General features: G+C 30.6%; 1 long non-coding RNA gene across 2 annotated transcripts; it reads right to left on the bottom strand.

The window, feature by feature from the left end:
* Positions 1-3,339: 3,339 nt before the first annotated feature.
* LOC132713137 (uncharacterized) lies at positions 3,340-5,837 on the bottom strand. Of its 2 annotated transcripts, XR_009623409.1 has the most exons (3): positions 5,242-5,831; positions 4,113-4,215; positions 3,340-3,853 (listed from the first exon to the last, which is right to left on the bottom strand). It is a non-coding gene; the product is annotated as an uncharacterized LOC132713137 (long non-coding RNA). The 2 variants fall into 2 exon arrangements; XR_009623407.1 differs by having other exon boundaries at positions 4,113-5,837.
* Between the last annotated feature and the right edge of the window lie 603 nt (positions 5,838-6,440).

Here is a 6,440-nt window from a genome sequence, read left to right as displayed (position 1 = left end):
TGCTAGGCTGCCAGGCTGCTAGGCTGTTATGTTGCCAGGCTGCTAGGCTGCCAGGCTGCTAACTTCACAAATTTCGAAGCGTCAAAAAAAAAAAAAAAAAAAAAAACAAACAAAGTTCAATATTTAAAAAAATTAAGATTGCGGTACTGAAAAAAGGCGTGGAATAGTCTAGAAGTATGTGCTATCGACTCATTTCCGACGGTTTACATGTTTGTATTTTCCTTAGTTTTCTTTAGGTTGCCAGGCTGCTAGGCTGCTAACTTCACAAATTTCGAAGCGTCAAAATAAAAAAAAACAAAGTTCAATATTTAAAAAAATAAAGATCGCGATACTGAAATAAGACGTGCAATGGTCTAAGTATGTGCTTCCGATTTATATCTGACGATTTCATGTTTGTACTATCTTAGTTTTCTTTAGGCTGCTAGGCTGCTAGGCTGCCAGGCTGCCAGGCTGCTAGGCTGCTAGGCTGCCAACTTCAGGCTGCTGGGCTGCTAGGCTGCTAGGCTGCCAACTTCACGAACATAATTTGAAGCTGATTTTACTGAATGATTCTTCAGGTTTTGTATTTTAAAAAATGATGCAATTAGGTACAAAAGTTTAAGCTTTTATGCAGGTACAGTGCAATCAAATTTCAAAAACACATGCTCAATACATCATTTAAGAAGTACTACAACACTTCTCAAATGTTAACTGCTATGCCATAGGAAACAAGTTAATAGTTTTCGATTGTCTTTGAAAGTTGAAAGTGATTATCAATTTCAAAATTTCATATAATGTAACTGTTTTCAATTATGCATGCTTATCAATTTTTTGGGATGTTCTGAGATTGCTTTTCATTGATATGTATTTAGTATAAACCAAATATTTGTTCTTCTAAAACATTTTAAATTTTTACTCTCACTGCGTATATCATAATTCACATTTGATATACCATTTTATGCTAAAAATGTTATGTGATGCAATGTTATGTTATGTAATGTAATGTTATGTAAACCTTATGTCATGTTATGTTATGTATTATGTTTGATATTATTTAATTGATCAGAAAAAATATTCAGTTAAACATGTCAAAAGTGTATATTCAAGTACAACATGTACATAATTATGTATTTTTTAAACTTCCCCAAATAGTTTTTTATTTATTTATTTGATTGCTATGAATGCAATTATTAGTTTTTGGAGATTTGGTAATAAAACAAAACATGCTAGTGTTATTTGTAATATTTTCAGGGAAAAGCAAAAATGATGCATTATTGTTCAACTTAATATCAAAAGTGTCGTCTAAGCAATATTTGTAACAAATATTTTCATTGGAATAATACACATTGGTCATTGGAATGCTTTGTTCTAAACAAAACCCACTAAAACCCCTAGATATACCAACTTAAAACAGATGTTTAAAACAATCCAGACAAAACACTCACAAGGAAATGTCATTTTCTTACTTCGAGTTTAGTCATGTTTCATGTCATGTGGTACGCGGCAATGATCAAGAAAAGTTAACAGTAATTGTTTGCCTGTCAACAAGTTTTGTTTAACAGATAAGAGATAAGTTTACATTCGTACATGTAATAATACATAAGTAGATGCAACATATAAAATATACATACATCTTTATATAATTATTACTATCATTATAAAGACATTTGGCATCTATAAAACGTTTTTTTATTTCAAATTGTAAAATGAAAAATGATAGCATAGAAATATAATTGAAACAATTGCTATTACATGTCAGTATTATCTTATCTTCTTAATGTCTGTTTAATAAAGTTAAATAAATTTTAAGGTCCCGCACTAATCTTTACTTTGTATCAAATTAAAAAAAAATGTGAAGTTGAACTTTAAAATATCATTAGGTATTATTAGGACAAACATGCATAAACTCTGCCATTTTTACACATGTAAGTGAAAAATTACCGACTTTCGTTATATAACTGACATTTTGTTAAAGGTCAATTACTATTTTACTATAATAACGACTTCTATAATAACAAAAGATTTCTCAAGGCAAATTATATAACAAAGGAACTTATCGTAGATTTCCTGCGGCACGTTATGAGCTTGAGATAATTTCACAGAATGGTGACAATGAAACGAGTTCGCTAATAAACACGTTAATATTTTGACATGTTAATTTAATTATTTAAACATATTAGCAATATTAATTCATCAGTATCGAGTCAAAATCATTTCGTTATCATTTAAATGCATGGTTACCGACCTTAATGCTTTTGATTATAATTTAGAAATTATATCTTTGATCTTGCGAGACATCACAAATTATAATTTTAGTTTTGCTGTTAAATCACTCTTGACAAATGACAATATATATCCTAAATAAAAGGGATGGACAACCTTATAAACTCTTAAATGACAGCAATTCCAAAGTGAAATATTTTATTTTATGTTTTATTTGTTGCCTATGTTTTCCCTCCACACTAAAAACAGAAATCCCGGCAAGAGATTTTGCTAGCCTCTGCTCTGTTTTACTGTATTCTCAAACAATACCTTTGTGTTTATATGATTTACCGTGGACTATTCAGATTCGTATCTATTAACAACTAGAGATGAAAGAAGAAATACTGAGTTCATCATTTGCTGAATAATCTCTGTGTTAACACGATCCAACGTATTAGCCTACAATTAAGATAATAAGTTGTTAATGAAAATATATCTTTATTTGATTTATGGCGTATGTCAATAGTGTGTAATTTGATAAATGACTAAATTCAACCAAAGTCATTAGTTAAACCTACATTAATGTTTAGTCCGTAGGATATGTTATGATTTCGTTTTCCGGAAATCAAAAAGTTTATTTGAGTCGAAGCAAGTTAAGATGATAAAGCATCTTCATGATCAATCTGAAAATCTACAGAGATGCTACATGTAACTTACAGTTTGCAATTTTCATGTAATTTTATTGTGATTAATGCTACCTAGGGCACATCCCAGCAAACAAAAGACGTTGTACCAACGTTGTACTGACGTTAGACCCTGACGTTGGGTAAACGTTGGCAGAAGGTTGGATTTGAAAGTTTTTTAGACGTCAGAAACCGACGTCTATACAACGTCATAAAATGACCTTTATCCAACCTTTTCTGACCATAATCCAACCTTTCCTGACTATTATCTGACCATAATCCAACCTTTTCTGACCATTATTTGGACATGATCCAACCTTTTTCTGACCATAATCCAACCTTTTCTGACCATTATCTGACCATATGCCAACCTTATCTGACCAAATTTTCTGACCATGATTTAACCTCATTCAAAACTTTTGGAATATGATTTTTTTTCATTTTGAAGCTCTTAAATAGGGTTAATAAATAAGCATTCTTATGATTTTAGCAATTTATTTTATACTCGGAATCACAAGTACAAAACAAGAAATGTGGTACTATAATAAATGCAAGATTTACATAATATTTTTTGAAACTATTAAACTTGACGGTATGTACTTTAATAACGCTTCATGTATAAATTAAGCATGTTTTAGAAATAAGATAAACAAAATCCTTCTTGAATATTAACACTGACATTTTATATAGCAAACATCCATGCATATGTTTTTTCTTATATCACCACTGAACTGATCACTCTGAGTTTGGGATTTTTCAATCATCTATCCAACTCACTGATTGTATACTTGACTTTGTATTTTATAACTGAATCTAGATCTGAATGTTAAATGGAACAATATTCTGAATATTTTGTTATAACTATAAATAGCAATGTTCATGTATCTTCATTAGTATTCTAGCTTCTTTCGTCCTCCTACACTATGTCGATCTGGGGCATACTATAAGCGTATCATTACCGTCTCCAACCTGAGATCTCATCACACTTTCTGAAATTAAAAGAAATAAAATAATCAGTTACAAGTGCAAGAAATAAATCACTTATACATATAATATTTAAACGAAATTCTAACAAAACTCTCCAACTACTTAAAAAGATACTTATTATTTTTAATTTAGTTTAAACCATGTAGTTTCGTGTACCTACTGTATATATCTATTAATTTTGATAAAAATGGCTTCGTGAATTTCATTATAAAATCAAGGGTAATAAGATCACTGTATTTTCTATAATATTTTGAAATATACCTGTCACAAAATCTTGGTAGGTTTTCATTTTTCTTTTCCTCTAAATATTTTCATCTTCCTCCTGAACTTTTGACACATGTTGAATTATCATAATTTTCACAATCTGAAAGACGAAATATAATCGTTTTAGAATTTAACCATGTGGTGGAAGGATGTTTGTCTAATACAATAGGCAAAATCCAATTACTATTAATCTTAGTTAACTCATAAGCGCATGAAAAACTGATATAACAAATACCAAAATGAAATTAATTCTACTCCCGCAAAAATTGATATTGTTATTTTTTATATTCAATGTACTTTGTACAAATGCTCATACAACATCAAAGAAATTCACATGTTACTGTCATTTTTATAGATATCATCTCTGCCCAGCATGATCTGGTCTGCTAAGTGTATATAGGACAGACTGGCTTAGTGTAAAAACGTTTTATGATACGAGCATACAACTTGTTGATAAGCAGGCTAATTAACAAACTATTACCTTTATTGATTTATAACTATGATAATGTGTTTTCTGATTGATAATATGTTGTTTGATTACATTAATAAAAAGATAGCTAGTCAAATACAATGTGCTTTCAGGTATATCTTACCAAAGTCGTATCATTTACATGTATCAAATGCCATGAATCATTTTCATAATATAAGAAACACATGGTATGCTAACAGTATTGGTAAAGTACTTCAATTAACAACGAGTAGTTTAACAACTACACAGATATCAAATCAAACTGCATCTGATACATGTGTAAATGACTGGCCCCTCATATAAGGGAAATTCATGTTGATAAGAAATAAGAGGAAATTTTATTTACCAGCATTTAAATAATAAGATTATTACGTACTGCATTTAACTTTTTATTGATTTCAATTGCTAAGATATTTCCTACCATTGATTGTGCATTTATTTGGCATGGCGATATAGTGTGGGAAAAATGATCCGATTATACAGACTGTTCTATAGCAAATGATAAAGTGTTCTTACGTGGAAACAAAAATATTTATCTCGCGAAATCACGTTACATTAAGTTTTACCAGTCAAACATTTCAATGATCAAATAACCATCGAATCCAATCAAACATGCGGTAAATAAGCATTGAAAAACAATATATAATGTTTGCCTACCTTTTTCTTTTGTTTGGAATATACAACTTTGTCTGTCAACCCGTCGTTTTTTTGTCCGCCAATACAATTGAATTTCAAATCCGATAAGTCGCAAATTCGAATTTACTAAATTATTTACCACTATAAAATGAAGCCCTCAAAAATGATAACAGCTTCATTGTAAATTATATAAACACTTCTTAGACTAATTCGAGGAGATAAGATATTATTTAAACGAAAATAGAGCAAATATATTTCATACTGATCTGCGACTATCCGTTTACAGAGCGCCACCTATCGAATATCGTACGTTAGCCACCCACGTGATACTGTTGTTTTGATGGAGAAAATAAATATATAATGTTCCCTTTCTAAACTTAAACTTAAAATTCTCGCTGTTTATGCTTTCATTTATATATATATTGGTTTCATAAATTAAATTCACCTATTGTCAGATTACCGACCAAAACCCGACGTCGAGCCGACGTCAAAATGAAACGTCTGTTAGACGTCGGGGATTCAACGTTGATTTGACGTTGTATGAAGGTCACCGACGTCGCGACCAAAATTCAACGTTGATCCAACGTTGGGTCAACATCGGGTGTTTGCTGGGATTGTTTCCCGATTTTAACACTTCACAACAACAGCATTCAAATGATGTATGGCAGCTTTAAAATGTTGTCCCGTACTTCGCTTCAGTGTTGTTATATTTTTCTGGTCCTTCGGGATCATTGATGCCAGCACTTTTAAGTGTTTAGAATTGAATACCACTCGAGCCGGTGCTTGGGGCTTGAGGGATGTTGCACTTAATCATTATTTCTCATGTACAGACTCAATCGAACGGAGTCTGCAATTTTCATCTTTTTTTGTTGTTATTTATGCTTCTGAGCCAGATTTTCATCAGAACAGTGATTACAATTTTTTTTAAAAATTAAAAAAGTCTTGCAAAAACTCGTAGTGTAATATTACGTTCAAAACAAAATCTAAAAAATAATAATATACCACATAGTTTGTAACGTTTAATATACATTTTGATAAAAAGTAGCCCTTATTATTATTAATTATTTCCCTTTTATGTCGTCGATTTTATCAAATTTACATTCTTTTGTCGTTTTTGTTTTATCAGACACAATGTATCTGACCGGTATATATTATTCAAGTATCTAGTTATGAAATGGAATTTGGTACATTCTTCAAAGAAACAGTTAATGATTTATACA

The sequence above is a fragment of the Ruditapes philippinarum genome, unplaced genomic scaffold (assembly GCF_026571515.1).
Source record: "Ruditapes philippinarum isolate M1 unplaced genomic scaffold, ASM2657151v2 ctg2390_1_1_1_1, whole genome shotgun sequence".
In the NCBI taxonomy this organism is placed as follows: domain Eukaryota; kingdom Metazoa; phylum Mollusca; class Bivalvia; order Venerida; family Veneridae; genus Ruditapes; species Ruditapes philippinarum.
This window is presented reverse-complemented; position numbering and strand designations above follow the sequence as displayed.